Source organism: Raphanus sativus, chromosome 1, assembly GCF_000801105.2.
Source record: "Raphanus sativus cultivar WK10039 chromosome 1, ASM80110v3, whole genome shotgun sequence".
Taxonomy (NCBI): Eukaryota; Viridiplantae; Streptophyta; class Magnoliopsida; order Brassicales; family Brassicaceae; genus Raphanus; species Raphanus sativus.
In genome coordinates this window covers 26145201-26162332 of record NC_079511.1, presented here as the reverse complement: position 1 = coordinate 26162332, position 17132 = coordinate 26145201, and the positions used below count along the sequence as shown (strand labels likewise).

Sequence of the window (17132 nt, the reverse complement as noted above, 5' to 3'; positions counted from 1 at the left end):
GGTTTAGGGGGTTTGGATATATGGTTTGGGTTTAGGTTTAGGGTTTGGGTTTGGGTTTAGGGTATATGGTTTGGGTTTAGGGTTTAGGGTTTGGGTTTAGAGCTTGTATAGAAGATGAACCGTATACACTTCGTCGAACTATACTATTTGATAAACATAGAATAGTACACAACGATGTGTACTGTTACATCATCTCTATGTCTTGTCTTCCAGTAATGTCGACAATCATTGTTTCCTCACCTATTCTCACCGTATCTTCTTTTTCTCCAATTCTTGTGGGTATTTTTTCTCCTACTTCATCACCTCCATCATTCTTTGCTAATGGTGTATCCTCTTACACTGGACGACTTTACTATTTAATGATTGTAGTATAGTATGTCTCATCTTTTTCTCTACTTCTTATAGAGGTTTTTTACTAATCCCTCAAATTATTGATAATGCCACTAGCTATTTCACAAATCGGAAATCCTCCTCCTTTGGGTTTATGGTTTATGGTTTATGGTTTGGGTTTAGGGTTTGGGGTATATGGTTTGGGTTTAGGGTTTAGTGTGTTTCATTCTATTGTATTATGTTAATGTGTTCCATTCTATTGTAAAATCAAATAATAGAAATATAAGTGTAAACTAACCAAATATATAATCTTTTGTGATATTGGTATCGATATTTTTTCTATACTATTTTTAAAATAGTATAGTATAGTATAGTTAGTTAATTGTGCACAGTGCATCAAGCAAGCGGTCACGCGCGTAGAAGGAGTTTTTTGTCCACTTTTGTGCTAAACAGACACACTTCCCCATAAAATTCATACATGGTTACTTCTTTAATTTTTTTGCTTATTATGAATATAGAGCAAATTGAATCAATGAATATGTTGACCATATATATAACTATATTACACCAGTTAGCAAGAGAAGTGGTTCAGTGTATATAGCTTTTAGCTTCTTTCTTTCATCGGAATAATACTTTCATTCATCAAATCTGTAGAAACATCATCCTTACATAAACACCATCATTAAAGAAAGGCATCAAAAACCATCATTGCTTGGTATGTACTACCTCCCATCAAGAAAATAAGATATTATAGAGTTTTTACGTTTATTAAAAATATAATAAATGTTTTACAATTTTTTTTTAATAACTATCCATCAATAAAATTTCATCAATTCAAATATTCATAATTAATATTTTTTAAAAATATACAAAATATTTTAAAATATATAGAAAATTTTTCTTTGTAGAACAAAAATAAAATTTATAAAATCTTACTTATGGGAACGAAATGAGTAGCTTTTAGCTATATTGGTTAAATTGCAAAAATAGTTATTGATGTCTTGCATATTTCCATTGTTTTATCTTCATACCCATATGCATTTTGATCATCTAGAATAGGATTTAGACATGTTTAAGTTGCATTTTGTATACATAAGTCTTTATCATGTATTGGAGTACCGCATGGAGTTCTTAGAGACGTTTAGGATACAATTGTGGTCAAAAGATGCGAAATGAGTGATCATGGATCGAGCAGGACCACAGCGACCCCTCCTGGTCGCTGTGACTTCACCAGCCGAAGCGACCCCGTGCCAGCGACCCAAGCTGCCCGCTCGTCTTCTCCGCAGCGACCGTCTGGAGCGGCTCTCCCTCCTCGCTGTGACGGCATCCTCTGGAGCGACCCCGTGCCAGCGAACCCGGCTGCCCGCTCGTCTTTCTCGGAGTCTCCGCAGCGACCTCTCCGGAGCGACCCCTCCTGGTCGCTCCGCACCCGCTCCAGCTCGAAGATTAGCACTTTTCATGGACATTTTAGTCTTTTTGTATGCACGTTTTACTTTTCTAAAACCTAAGTTTAAGTATTCTGTAAGCCATTGGAGGCTGGATTATCTTTTGTTACTTGGTAAACATCAAAACTATTGAAGATTAATCTCTTTTTGGATCATTGATCCTTGTTCTTATTTTGTTTCTTATCGATTTCTGTTATTTCATCTCTGTTTATGATCAGTCTGAAATCCAATATGGGTTTAAGAATGATCATGAACCTTAGTGAGTAATCCACCATTGAATTCATGGGTTAGGAAGATTAATGGTGATTATGTTAGTTCTAGGATGTTTTAGTATAAATCAAACCTTATTCCTTGCCTAGGAGAGTATTCATAATGCATCTGCTGAGTTGGCCTCTCAAAAGTTGATCTTTAGACATCTCCCATCCACAAAGTGTTCGATGATATGTCTGAGTCAACTCTCCTAAGCTCTTAACATACTTTACCAAAGACATTTGTTGTTAAGGATGTTAAGACAGCCAATAGACTTGTTATTAATGATTGCTTTTATATTATTCAGCCAAAGACATTTGATGTCTGAAATATGTTAGCAAATGAGCATTCATCTAGACATAGAATTTGTTTAGGATTGTGTCTAAGCTTAATGTTGATTAGTTTGATTGATCGTTGCCATCCTTAGTTCTCAACTTGATCACCCAAGGTCTAAATTCCTATATCAATGAGTTCTCGTTTCTCATAAAAGAAAGTTATTTCATTTACTGTTTTATGATGCTAGGAGTTTCAAAGCTCCTAAAACAAATGTTGTAATATGAGTGAAATGTCGAACCAATTCCAAGGGATTCAAAGCACCAAGAATACAAGTACTTCCTTAATCTAAGTGCAATCGAAGACTTGATGATTTCTAGAACCTAATATGCAATAACTAAACAATAAAAATAGTAAATCAATGAACTTTCTTTTATGAGAAAGGAGAACTCATGGGTATAGGAATTTAGACCTTGGGTGATCAAGCTTCGAACTAAGGATGGCAACAGTCAATCAAACTAATCAACCTTAAGCTTAGACGCAGTCTTAAACAAACTCTATGTCTAGATGAATGCTCATTTGCTAACATACTTCAGACATCAAATGTCTTTGGCTGAATAATATAAAAGCAATCATTAACAAACAGGTCTATTGGCTATCTTAACACCCTTAACAACAAATGTCTTTGGTAAAGTATGTTAAGAGCTTAGGAGAGTTGACTCAGACATATCATCGAACACCTTGTGGGTGGGAGATGTCTAAAGATCAACTTTTGAGAGGCCAACTCAATAGATGCAATACGAATACTCTCCTAGGCAAGGAATAAGGTTTGAATTATACTAAAACATCCTAGAACTAACTTAATCACCCTAAATCTTCCTAACCCATGAATTCAATGGTGGATTACTCACTAAGGTTCATGATCATTCTTAAACCTATTTGAGGTTTCAGATTGATCATCAACAGAATAAGAAATCAATAAAATAAACAACAAGAACAATCGAATCAATGATCAAAAGAGATCAAGAAGTTCCAATAGAATGGTGTTTACCAAGTAACCAAGATAATCTGCCTGGTGGCTACAAAATGATAACTTAAACATAGGTTTAGAGTGTGTAAATCGTAGAGGGCAAAATAGTAATTTAACGTAAAACACGGTGCACAGCGGCTTGATGACAGGCCACTATGCCGCTGTGGGTAACAAGGCCGCTGGCTCTCGACGTGGAGCGGTATCCCGACTCATGGCCACAAGGCCGCTGTGCCCAAAAGCCGCTGGGAGGGTTATCAAGCAGCGGGATGAGATACCGCTGCAGAAGGCCGCGCTAGATTACGCAATTTTGTGTGACAAAATCACATTTTTAACGCAGCGGTTTCTTGTCACGCCATTAGGCCGCTGGGGCCGTAAAACCGCTGCAACACTTAGTGAAATAGGCACACGAGCTGGACCATCATTCTTGCTTCTAAAACACCTCTCAAACCTTCCATGATCACCATGTTGCATCTCCAACACCTGATAAGGACATGTGCAATGAAATGCATCCTAGATATGCCTAGATGATGCCTTTAATGATCAAAATGCATGTGAATATGAAGATAAAACAATGGAAATATGAAAGACATCAACTCCCCCAAACTTGTCCTTTACTTGTCCTCAAGTGAACTTTCTAGGGCTCATAGGGGAAGAGGCTTGAAAGTGGGAGCTCATAGCCAAAAGAAATACTTCCTAACACTCAACTTGACATCCTAAAGAAACATAGCAAGTAGCGAAAGCACACTATCATGTTATACTCTAGCTTCTCTAGACCTAGCAATACCCTTATGCCTTTACACAAGATGCAATACTCATCAACCAACAAGTCTTCCTAATCAGCTCTCACATTAATTCACATACACACACACAAAGTGGATTCTCACAAATGGGCACATGATCTCAATCATTTGGCTAGGTAAACAAATGGTCTAAAGTGAATGAAGAGAAGGGTTCAAATGCATCATTTTAAAGTGGTTATCACTCAAGAACAAGGAGCTTGATCATTATGCAAAATTTATCTAAGATTAGAAGCAACTCATGCATACATGGATCCATTCTCATCATTCTACCCTTTTCCTAAGTGATTACAAGTTCTACCCCTATTCACTTCATTTCACAACCCAAATAGCAACTCATTTTCATGACTAACCCAATGAACAAGCTTTTTTTTTTTTTTTTTCTTTACTTAGCCTACTAGGGACAAATTTTTTTCTTCTTTCAACTTAGCTCTTCTACTTCTCTTTTCCCTTCCCCACTATCTTATTGATTCTTCTTATCATTTTTTTTTTTTTTTTTTTTTCTTTTTTTCTTTTTTTTTTTTATTTAGGGGGAAGGAGTCAAATAGCACAATCTAGAGCTTTCTAAGGTCCCTAAGGCTCATCTTTCTCAACTTTCTCACTATCCAAACCCAAGATACAAACTCATTTAGGACATACACTCAACCATCATTCTAGAAGCTAGCTCAAATAATGATCCTATGCTAGCAAGAGATGAGAACAAATCCATGTCGCTTCCAATACTCTCAAGATTTTGCACATGACAGGCTATCAGAAAAGGCCTCACTCAAGCAAGTCAATGTTGGCTTCAAAGAAAGGTAAGGGCTCAAGGGTGAGGGAGTTCCATTTGGGTTAACAAAGAGTGGTACAATGGACAAAGATAACCCAAATGTGTTTGAGAACCATGATCAAGTATGCAAATGCCCATAAGTGAGAGAGATTAAGTTCATTTAAGCCTAAGTTCAGATTGGAGCTGGTTTTCAGAACAATGTCAATGACAAGCAAGCACACAAGTTTCAAGAAGAGTTTTCAAGGCTCGAAGCGTGCAAGGCTTTAAAGAGATGCTTAGGCTACTTGATATGCTTAACTAGGGCGACACTTTGAGTGCTAAACAAGCTCTTTGCAAGGCATTTTAAATCATTGCTCCCTATGCAGATGGATGCAACCTATATGAATGCTTCTAGACTCAATCTTAAAGTGCAAATGCTGCAAACTAAATGATTTTTTTTTTTTTGGTTTTCAATTTTTTTTGGCTTTTCTATGCAAAAAGGTATGCGAAATGGAAGACTCAATGCAAGACTCAATGCAAGACCATCAAAGCAAACAAGGTTAAATACTTGGTACCTCCCCCAAACTTAAGTCACACAGTCTCTGTGTTGTTAAGCTGAGGGAGATACCGAAAAGAAATCCTAAAAAGCAAAGAAAAGCTAGTATATACAAGGGAAGGAACGGAGATACCTGGCTAAGGATAGAAAGAGGAACCATCCGTGTCCCAATCGTCTGCAGTGGCGATGGATGGGGACTCGTTGGAAGACTCACGAGCAGGTGGAGGGCGGTTTCTGCGCTGTCTACGCAGCTCAGAATCTGGCGAGCGTGCAGATGCAGCTGTGTTGTAGAAAGAGGGCCGAGAAAGAGTAGAAGGCCCATCAGTTGACATCACATCATCCCTTTGGCAACCTGAACTCAGAGTGGTACCTGCTAGTAGGGAAGTGACCTTTCTCATCTGTCTCTTGAGCACTTTGACTGACTGCTTCAGCTTGTGAATGGTCCTATCTTGCATCTTGTTCCACTTGAGCAGCTTAGCATTCTGAGAAAGAGCTTCGCGCAGACCGGCGCTCGTAGTGGCACCTCTATAAGGCTGGAAGTGGTATCGGTCTGTCCCATACAATGGACCTGGCGTCGTTGGTCCCTCATCATCAGCATCACTGGGTCTAGCTGTCCCAGAGGATTTTGCTCGCTCTCTCTTCTTCCTCTTGCGCGGGGCGTTGATGGGACCAAACTCAGGGTGGTCTTGTGGGACAAGATACCGAGGCTCTGGGTCAAACTCGATGTGCTCAGGAAGTGAGGTAAATGCTTCGTTAGGTAGGAGGAAGTAGGACTTAATGCTGGGGTCATAGGCGGAGTAGAACTGGTAGGCATACTGGGTCCCTGCTGTTCCTCCGAGGAACTTTGTCTTCTTCAAGTACGGGAGATCGATGTACTGAGCTTCTTTCTTCACTGGTCCTAGCTTAGTCCCAACTGCTGCTAAGATAGGTGTGATGAGGTTTCCAATAAGTAGCTTTGGTGTGCCATCATCGTTCGTCCAAGCCCAATACTTATAGTAGATGAATCTCCTCACAAGAACTCCTATCAGTCCCAAATCCTTGTATTGCTGCAGAGTTGTGGTCTGTAGTTTACCATGCCCATCAAGAGGAAGAAGTGCCAGTCCCAAGAGTTTCAACTCATCTTCATTTACTCCTCCAGGTTCTCTTCTGCAGTATAAGGTATGACTGAGTATCTTCGCGGCATATCTCACTCCTGGGCTTGTGATTTCATTGCACTTATCACTGCCAGGGTCCCGTGCTCCTTCAGCGATCCAAGTCCAAACGTCATTTGAGATCAAGGTGGATGAAGGTAAGCGTGATTTTGCATCATCCGACAGTCCAAAGATAGAACTGAGCTGCTTAAAACCCATCCTGTGGAGCTTCCCCTTGACCTTGAAGATAATGTGCCCAAACCCCTCCTGCTCATCATACTCATCATGGAAGACTGCTGAAACTGAGGCCAAAAACTGATAGGAGACTTCCTCATGTACTGGATAAGCCATTCCAAGAAAGGATTCCATGCCCATGTTGCGGAGGAGGAGCCGCACGTCTTCAAGGATCCCGAGTGTTCGCAGAGCAGAGATATCTGGAAACCTCATTGAAGCTAGCGGGATCTTTTTGATGTGCGCTAGCAACTTAGTGTAGGGCGGAATGTTATCAACGCGTCTCTCTGGCTCTTCCTCTTCAACAACTGGAGCTTCTTCTTCAATTTCGGTCGTTGATTTAAGAGCTTCTTCTATCTCCCTTTCAGTATCACCCTCAGCTTCGTGCTCCTCTCTGGTTTTGTGGCGGCTCACACGGAGCTCTCGAGGAGGTTTCCTCCGAAACACGGGAGTGCGGGCTTCTCTTTCTGGTGGGTCTTGAGAACTTGATGCTATTCCCTTTCCTTTAGTCTCCTTTGTTCCTTTCCCCTTATCTCTCGCCATCGCGTTCTGCAAAACAAACACTTAAAAGTGTGTAAGTGACATGGGAATCAATCATCACACAAACACTAAACTCTCTCAAAACACAATTGAACACGATTTTCACCAACCCAACTCATCAAACAAGCTAATTAGAACACGAACGTCAGTTTTAAAGCAAGAAATCGAGCATGCAATCTCAAAATTTCGAAACCCTTTTTTTTTTTTTTTTTGATTGCAGCCGATTTACAATACCTTAGCTTGATTTGATGAAAATTGATTGGAGATGGTGAAAGAGGGGGGAAATTCGGGATCTCAGCAACAAAAATCAATGGATTTGGTTGAGAGATGAGAGAGTTGTGTTCTTGAGAGAGTTGGAGAAGAGAGAGATCGTTAGAGGAGGGTGAAGTGAGGGAGAGAGATGAGTCGAGGGTTTTGAGGGGTAAACCGGTTTGGTTCAATTGATTTGAACCGGAAATCAGAGAAGAGATACTTACCTGGTACGCGCAGCGGTTTTATGGAGCGGGACAGAAGGCCGCTGGGACCCAAGAACCGCTGGGAGGGTTATCAAGCAGCGGGATGAGATAACGCTGCAGAAAGCCGCGCCAGATTACGCAATTCTGTGTGATAAAATCACATTTTGAACGCAGCGGTTTCTTGTCACGCAATTAGGCCGCTGGGGCCGAAAAACCGCTGCAACACTTCGCACACAGACCACGTCTCTTGATCTACTCCAGGCTCCCCAACTGTTTTGCAACACCTAAAAAAAAAACAAAAACTAGACCCAAAAACGATCTACAATATCAAAGAAAATAAAATTATATACAAGGATAGACATGGGATTTCCTCCCAAGTGAGCTTGTTTTAAGTCTCTAGCTTGACTTTACCTCCTTCGGGGTTAGGCCGGGGTGGGATCAGAAAGTGGAGTTGAGACTCCACCTTCCTTTGGTGCTGTGGCCATGTAGAGCTTAACTCTTTGCCCGTTGACTGTGAAGTCTCTTCCATCAGCACCCCACAAAACAATAGCCCCATAAGGTCTGATTTCCTTGACCTTGAATGGACCGGACCACCTTGACTTGAGCTTTCCTGGGAATAACTTCAGCCTAGAGTTGTAAAGAAGGACTTGGTCTCCTTCCTTGAACTCTCTTTTCAGAATGCTCTTGTCATGGAAAGCCTTGGTCTTTTCCTTATAGATCCTTGAATTTTCAAAAGCATCCATCCTTATCTCATCAAGCTCATGGAGCTGAAAAAGTCTCTTTTCCTTGGCACTCTTGATGTCAAAGTTTAGCAACTTCACTGCCCATAGTGCCTTGTACTCAAGCTCCACTGGCAAATGACAAGACTTCCCATACACAAGGTTGAAAGGTGTGGTTCCCAAAGGTGTCTTGTAAGCTGTCCTATAAGCCCAAAGTGCATCATCAAGTTTAGTAGACCAATCCTTCCTTGTAATCCCCACAATCTTCTCCAAAATGGACTTGATCTCTCTGTTAGAAACCTCAACCTGACCACTTGTCTGAGGATGGTAAGGAGTTGCTACCTTGTGCTTCACACCTTTCTTCTTGAGAAGCCCTTCAATCAGTTTGTTAATGAAGTGGGAGCCTCCATCACTGATCACAACCCTTGGGACTCCAAACCTTGGGAAGATGACACTCTTGAACATCTTGGTTACCACCTTGGCATCATTGGTGGGACTTGCTATGGCTTCCACCCATTTTGAAACATAATCAACAGCCACAAGGATGTATTTGTTGCCATGAGATGATGGGAATGGTCCCATGAAGTCAATACCCCACACGTCAAACACTTCAACTTCAAGGATGGGATTCTGAGGCATCTCATTCCTCTTGGTAATGTTTCCTCTTCTTTGGCATGAATCACACCTCAAAACAAAATCTTGTGTATCCTTGAACATGTGTGGCCACCAGAATCCTGCTTGTAGCACTTTTGCAACAGTCTTGAAGGTGGCAAAGTGACCTCCATAAGATGATCCATGACAGTGTGTAAGGATCCCTTCAACTTCTTCATTGGCAACCACTCTTCTGTAGAGCTGATCCTTGCAGAGAATGTAGAGGTAAGGCTCGTCCCAATAGTATCTCTTCACATCCTTGAAGAACTTCTTCTTGGCATAGCCCACAAGATTCAAAGGTTCTTTTCCTGTGGCTAAGTAGTTCACCAAATCAGCATACCAAGGTTCCTTCTCTTCGGTAGCTTTAACCTCTTCAAGCTTTCTACCAGTCTCACAAGCTGCCATCACTGCTCCAATAGCCATGATCTGCTCTTCTGGAAGTCCCTCATCAATAGGAACACCACATTCTATTTTCAGTCTAGACAAGTGATCAGCTACACCATTTTCAACTCCAGGCTTGTCTCTAATCTCCAAATCAAACTCTTGGAGCAAAAGGATCCATCTCAGAAGCCTCGGTTTTGCATCCTTCTTGGCCAAAAGGTGTCTCAAAGCTGCATGATCTGTGTAGACAATGACTTTAGACCCCACCAAATAGCTCCTGAACTTCTCAAATGCAAATACAATGGCTAGCATCTCCTTCTCTGTTGTGGCATACTTCATCTGAGCATCATTCAAGGTTTGGCTCGCATAGTAGATCACATGAGTTTTGCCATCTTTCTTCTGGCCCAAAACAGCTCCCACAGCATAGTCACTAGCATCACACATGATCTCAAAGGGTAGACTCCAATCTGGTGGCTGGACAATGGGAGCATTTACAAGCTCATTCTTCAACTTCTTGAAAGCTTCTAGACATTCCTTACCAAAGAGAAAGATCTCTTCCTTGCATAACAGTCTAGTGAGTGGCCTGGCGATCTTGGAGAAGTCCTGAATGAACCTCCTATAGAAACCAGCATGCCCCAAGAAGCTCCTGATGTCTTTCACTGTCTTTGGTGGAGCCAAACTGACCATCACATCAATCTTTGCTTTGTCCACCTCAATCCCCTTCTCTGATATCTTGTGTCCAAGAACAATTCCTTCCTTAACCATGAAGTGACACTTCTCCCAGTTGAGCACAAGGTTGGTGTCTTCACATCTCTGTAGGACCCTGCACAAATTAGACAAACAAGCAGAAAACGAAGATCCGTAGACAGAGAAGTCATCCATAAACACCTCCACAACATCTTCAATAAGATCAGAGAAAATCGACATCATGCACCTTTGAAAGGTGGCTGGAGCATTGCACAGCCCAAATGGCATCCTTCGATAAGCAAAGGTACCATAGGGGCATGTGAATGTCGTTTTCTCTTGATCATTGGGATGTATGGGTATTTGGAAGAACCCTGAATACCCGTCAAGAAAACAATAGAATGGATGATTTGCAAGTCTCTCAAGCATCTGATCAATAAATGGCAATGGAAAATGATCCTTTCTAGATGCAGAGTTCAGTTTTCGGTAATCAATGCACATTCTATGTCCTGTGATGGTTCTTGTGGGTATTAGTTCATCCTTATCATTTTTCACCACAGTGATCCCACCCTTCTTTGGAACCACATGCACAGGAGATACCCATTTAGAATCTGAAATAGGGTAAATCACACCAGCATCTAAGAGTTTAAGAATCTCCTTCTTTACAACATCCTTCAGGTTAGGATTTAACCTTCTTTGATGCTCGATAGAAGTCATTGATTCATCCTCAAGATGTATCCTATGCATGCACAAAGTGGGTGAGATCCCTTTGATATCATCAAGGGAGTAACCTATTGCTTTTCTAAACCTTTTAAGTGTTTTCAAAAGTTCAGCAAGCTCAGGTTCAGTAAGTTCACTACTCACAATGACAGGATAGGTCTCATTAGGGCCAAGGAATGCATACCTTACACCATGGGGGAGTGGTTTGAGCTCCACCTTGGGTGCCTTAAGCTCGCTCCAGTCATCTTGCTGGGTGTTCTCTTGTTGAGTCACTGAAGCTACTTGATGGACCACTTGTGGCAGCTCTTCGTACTGATCCTTACTCTCAAACCCCTTGTGTGAATCCAGCATCATCCCATAGGCTGTACTCTCCAGGTTCTCAATCACTTCAGCCCCTTTCTCCACTGTCAAAGCCAGCTGTAGAGGATCTTCTAGAGACAGCTCTTCAAGGAGTTCATCAGCCAGAGCATCCATCTCTTCAATGTAGAAGATTTGTCCTTGCACAGTTGGTTTCTTCATAACCTCCTTGATGTCAAAGTGGAGAATGTGTCTCTTACCCAAGTGGAGATCAATCTTGCCTTCTTTCACATTCACAATAGCTCCAGCTGTAGCTAAGAAAGGTCTCCCAAGGATTAAGGGATCTTGAGCTTCTTCACCCATCTCAAGTACTACAAAATCTGTAGGGATTTCACAGTTTCCGACCATAAGAGGAAGGTCTTCCAAGATGCCAACAGGGTACTTCACTGAACGATCAGCCAACACCAATGAGAGTCTACACTTCTTGTACTGAGTGAAACCAAGCTTCTTTGCAACTGACAAAGGCATCAAGCTGACACTAGCTCCCAAATCGCAGAGACATCTCTCAAAAACCATAGGTCCAAGAGCACAAGGCAGTGTGAAGCATCCTGGGTCCTCTAGTTTCTTTGGAACATCAAGTCTCTGAATGATGGCATTACACTCATGAGTGAGGATCATCATACCTTGCATCTCCTTCTTCTTTGCAGCTACAGCATCTTTTAGGAACTTACTGTATTGAGGAACCAGCATGAAAGCATCTATGATGGGCATTGTGATCTGAACTTCACTCATCTGCTTTTCAAACAAGGCTTTGTACTTCTCCAGCAGCTGCTTCTTGAACCTTCCAGGGAATGGAAGTTTGGGCTCATAAGGAGGGGGAACAAAAGGATTCTCAGTTGCTGGAGCAGCAGCTTGACCATCTTTCACTGTTTGCTTCTCTTCTCCCACCTTTCCTTTGCCTTTGGCTTCCACAATCTTCTCTAAGATCTCATCATTGATCTTCTCATCCACAATCACGACCTCATCATCAATGTTGATGGCTACCCCCCCACCTTGTTTCTCAGCATCCTTGGTGAGAGTTGGAGGAGGCAACTGCTTGCCACTCCTAAGGGTAACAGCCTTCATTGTTTCTTTGGGGTTTTGCTCAGGTTTTCCAGGTAGAGAACCTTGCTGGCGGTTTTGGTGAGTAGTCAAGGAAGCAAACTGGTTCTCCAAGGCCTTGAACTTGTTGTTGAGCTCATTGTAGCTACCATCAATCTTGTTGTGGAGATTCTTGAGTTCGTAGCCAACATGCTTTCACTTCTAGTTTGAGAGTCCAAGATTTGTTTCAGTAGAATATCTGTGCTGCTGGCTGGAGGAGCAGAACTAGAAGGATGAGCTTGCTGCTGAGAAGATTGGTTTCCTTTGTTGGGAAAACCTGGAGGAGGATTCTGCTGAGGCTGAGAGTTGCCTTGCTGGTTGCTCCTAGGCTGGTAACCATTCTGCTGGTTGTTTGGGTAAGATCGCTGTTAGTAGTTGTTGTACTGAAAATTGGGCTCCTTCTTGTACCAACTGCCATTGTTGTTGATGAAACATAGCTCTTCTTGACCCTCTAAACCATCAACTTCATTAGCGCCAGGAGGTGCTTCTTGTGCTGGATTACCAACGAAGTTCAGCTGCTCTTGTGTGGCCTTATCAGCAATCAGAATGTCGATCTTATCCTGTAAAGCTTTTAACTCTTTCCTCGTCTGCTTGTCATCAGTTCTATCTCCTCTGTCATGGTCTCCACTGTAGACTGCGTCACTCTTCACCATGTTGTCAACCAGCTCCTCTGCATCTGCTTCAGTTCTCCCCAAGAAGAACCCATTACTTGCAGTATCCAATCTGGATCTGTATTTAGGAAGTGCACCCCTGTAGAAGGTGCTCAGCAAGCTCTCTTTGGAGAAACCATGGTGTGGACACTGAGCTTGGTAGCCCTTGAATCTCTCCCAAGCTTCACTGAAACCTTCTAAGTTCTTCTGCTGGAAACTGGATATCTCGTTTCTTAGCTTAGCAGTTCTTGAAGTAGAGAAGAACTTCTCCAAGAATGCTCTCTTGCAGTCATCCCAGGTGGTGATGGAGTCGCTAGGTAGAGACTTCTCCCACTGACGTGCCTTATCTCCCAGAGAGAAAGGGAATAGCTTGAGTTTGAAGGCATCCTCGGACACACCATTGGTCTTTGACAAACCACAGTAGCTGTCAAACTTGTCCAAGTGATCGAATGGGTCTTCTACAGCCAAGCCATGATACTTGTTGTTCTCGATCACGTTGAGGAGTCCTGGTTTGACCTCAAAGTTGTTAGCCCCCACAGCTGGGGCTCTGATGCCAAGCCTATGACCATTGATGTTGGGACGGTCATAAGTACCAATCGGTCGAGCAGGTCGCGGAGGGTGCTGAGGGTTGACCCCTTGACCGTTTGCAGGTGGATCCATATCGATATCCTGCTGAGCTCTTCTCTGTCTCGATATACCCCTTTCAAGTGCTCTGATGTCAGGTACAAGTGGAACTAGGTCTGATGTGCCCTTGCTCCTCAAGTTCATACACCTGAAATTAAAAGAGGGATGAAAATGTAGAATCAGTAAACAGAAAAAGAAAAGTGCCTTAGTCTCAAGCAAGTGACTAAATCTCAATGTTTAAATCAACTAGGAATTTGGCAACGGCGCCAATTTGATGCTAGGAGTTTCAAAGCTCCTAAAACAAATGTTGTAATATGAGTGAAATGTCGAACCAATTCCAAGGGATTCAAAGCACCAAGAATACAAGTACTTCCTTAATCTAAGTGCAATCGAAGACTTGATGATTTCTAGAACCTAATATGCAATAACTAAACAATAAAAATAGTAAATCAATGAACTTTCTTTTATGAGAAAGGAGAACTCATGGGTATAGGAATTTAGACCTTGGGTGATCAAGCTTCGAACTAAGGATGGCAACAGTCAATCAAACTAATCAACCTTAAGCTTAGACGCAGTCTTAAACAAACTCTATGTCTAGATGAATGCTTATTTGCTAACATACTTCAGACATCAAATGTCTTTGGCTGAATAATATAAAAGCAATCATTAACAAACAGGTCTATTGGCTATCTTAACACCCTTAACAACAAATGTCTTTGGTAAAGTATGTTAAGAGCTTAGGAGAGTTGACTCAGACATATCATCGAACACCTTGTGGGTGGGAGATGTCTAAAGATCAACTTTTGAGAGGCCAACTCAATAGATGCAATACGAATACTCTCCTAGGCAAGGAATAAGGTTTGAATTATACTAAAACATCCTAGAACTAACTTAATCACCCTAAATCTTCCTAACCCATGAATTCAATGGTGGATTACTCACTAAGGTTCATGATCATTCTTAAACCTATTTGAGGTTTCAGATTGATCATCAACAGAATAAGAAATCAATAAAATAAACAACAAGAACAATCGAATCAATGATCAAAAGAGATCAAGAAGTTCCAATAGAATGGTGTTTACCAAGTAACCAAGATAATCTGCCTGGTGGCTACAAAATGATAACTTAAACATAGGTTTAGAGTGTGTAAATCGTAGAGGGCAAAATAGTAATTTAACGTAAAACACGGTGCACAGCGGCTTGATGACAGGCCACTATGCCGCTGTGGGTAACAAGGCCGCTGGCTCTCGACGTGGAGCGGTATCCCGACTCATGGCCACAAGGCCGCTGTGCCCAAAAGCCGCTGGGAGGGTTATCAAGCAGCGGGATGAGATACCGCTGCAGAAGGCCGCGCTAGATTACGCAATTTTGTGTGACAAAATCACATTTTTAACGCAGCGGTTTCTTGTCACGCCATTAGGCCGCTGGGGCCGTAAAACCGCTGCAACACTTAGTGAAATAGGCACACGAGCTGGACCATCATTCTTGCTTCTAAAACACCTCTCAAACCTTCCATGATCACCATGTTGCATCTCCAACACCTGATAAGGACATGTGCAATGAAATGCATCCTAGATATGCCTAGATGATGCCTTTAATGATCAAAATGCATGTGAATATGAAGATAAAACAATGGAAATATGAAAGACATCATTTTATTGTTTTGTTATTTCATTCTTAGTTCTAAAAATCATCAAATCATCGATTACACTTAGATTAAGGAAATTCTTGCATTCTTGGTGATTTGAATCCCTTGGAATTGGTTCGACATTTTACTCATATTACAACATTTGTTTTAGGAGCCTTGAAAACTCCTAACATCAAACGGTTACAACTGTCAATGAGTGTCGATTTCCAACAAAACTAGTGCTAGTTGTTAGTAGTATATTAATGGTTGATATGTGTGTGGCTACAAGTAGATTAATAAATGAGCAAATTCGCTACAAGTAGATTAATAAATCGAATTTAATCGAGCTTTTGAATTGTTGGTGTGTGTAGCTGCAGAAAAATTGTATGAATATTGCTCACTCCAGTTAAAAAAAGAAAGCAAGAATTCCCTATGGAGAAAAGCAGGATTGGAGAAAAGGCTGAGCAGAAGAATGGATTGTATATATAATATGCATGTTTTGTAGCCAAATGGAGAAAAAGATGAGCAGAACAGCTTACATTGTAATTGTTGTATCCTTTAATCCTTATAGCTCAGAGGCAAAGAAGACGTGTAACAACCTCTTTCTTTCATCATTCCGCACTAACCGGAGATAAAGTGACTCGTTATCAATCAATCACATACTCCCATCTTGTTCTTAGAGCATCTGCACGACTGCATCAATGATTTATCAATGAGTTCCTAAATTAAATGAAAAGTTAGTTTTATACGTGTTTATTTACGTTAATTTTTAAAACTGTCAATTATAGACTTACTCTTAATAAAGTAAACATATTTTATCTAATTGCCATTAATAATTTTTTAGTTTTCTTTTTCGCCATTAATAATGTATCCCAAGGGGAGAATGTGAACAAAATAAAACAGAGAAAACAACAATGTACACTCAACCTTAAAGTAAAAGATCTACGAGTGAATAAAAGCTGCATCTCTTTGAATCTGCTGGTGAAGCCACGCCAGACCGCTCAACACCAAATACCAAATACGAGTGAAATCTCCCATCTCTTAACACGCTCTTAGCAATCTCCCTAGCAACGCCATTTGAAGCCTCCAATAATAAACTTCTGACCACAGGGTCCTTCCACTCTTTCCAATCAACTAAAGGATTAGTGATTTGTGCAGTTTAAGCTTCCAATCTACTGAAGCTATGAGAACTGGGAACCACTCAAAAACTGCTATAATCCAAGCGTAATTTTCCAAACTAAACAAGATATGCCAATAGACTGTGAATGGGCTATCCATGTTCTTCCAGTGAGACAACACCCTCGACCATGCCAAAAGAAGCACCACTTCTCCGGTAGCAGAGCTACCCCTGTGAATGGGCTCTCTTCACGCCTCTGTTGCGATTCCACACCACGAACATGCCGCCCCACCAACAGGATCCATCTCAGTACAACCAGAATCCAATAACAAACCACCACAAACATCTGATCTAAGATCTCATCTTCGCAGGAAGAGGAACAGAGATGCCACACACAACACACGGGACTGGATAACCGTACAAGAAACTAAAGCCTTGTACCACGACAATCGCCAAGAGATATTAGCACCATAAAAATATTATGTCTAACCCAAAACGAATGACAAAAAAAGGAGAGAAAAAGAGCATAACAGGAGAGAACCTCCCCGGCGGCGGTAAGGAGCACCGGTCACCGGGGAAACCACAAAAAGCAAAAGAGATGCGACCATAGACTTTTGGCGGCTGAGAGAATATTAGGGTTTCAATGATGAAGAATTTTTATTTAAGTTATAATTTTATTTTTTTACTTATGAGACCACATAAATCACAAAAACATATCTATAAAATTTATATATATCT

General features: G+C 41.4%; 1 non-coding gene across 1 annotated transcript; it reads left to right on the top strand.

Annotated features, from left to right (window-relative positions):
- The first annotated feature begins 13159 nt into the window (after nt 1-13159).
- LOC130497918 (small nucleolar RNA R71) lies at nt 13160-13266 on the top strand. Its single transcript, XR_008936966.1, has one exon. It is a non-coding gene; the product is annotated as a small nucleolar RNA R71 (small nucleolar RNA).
- The last annotated feature ends 3866 nt before the right edge of the window (nt 13267-17132 follow it).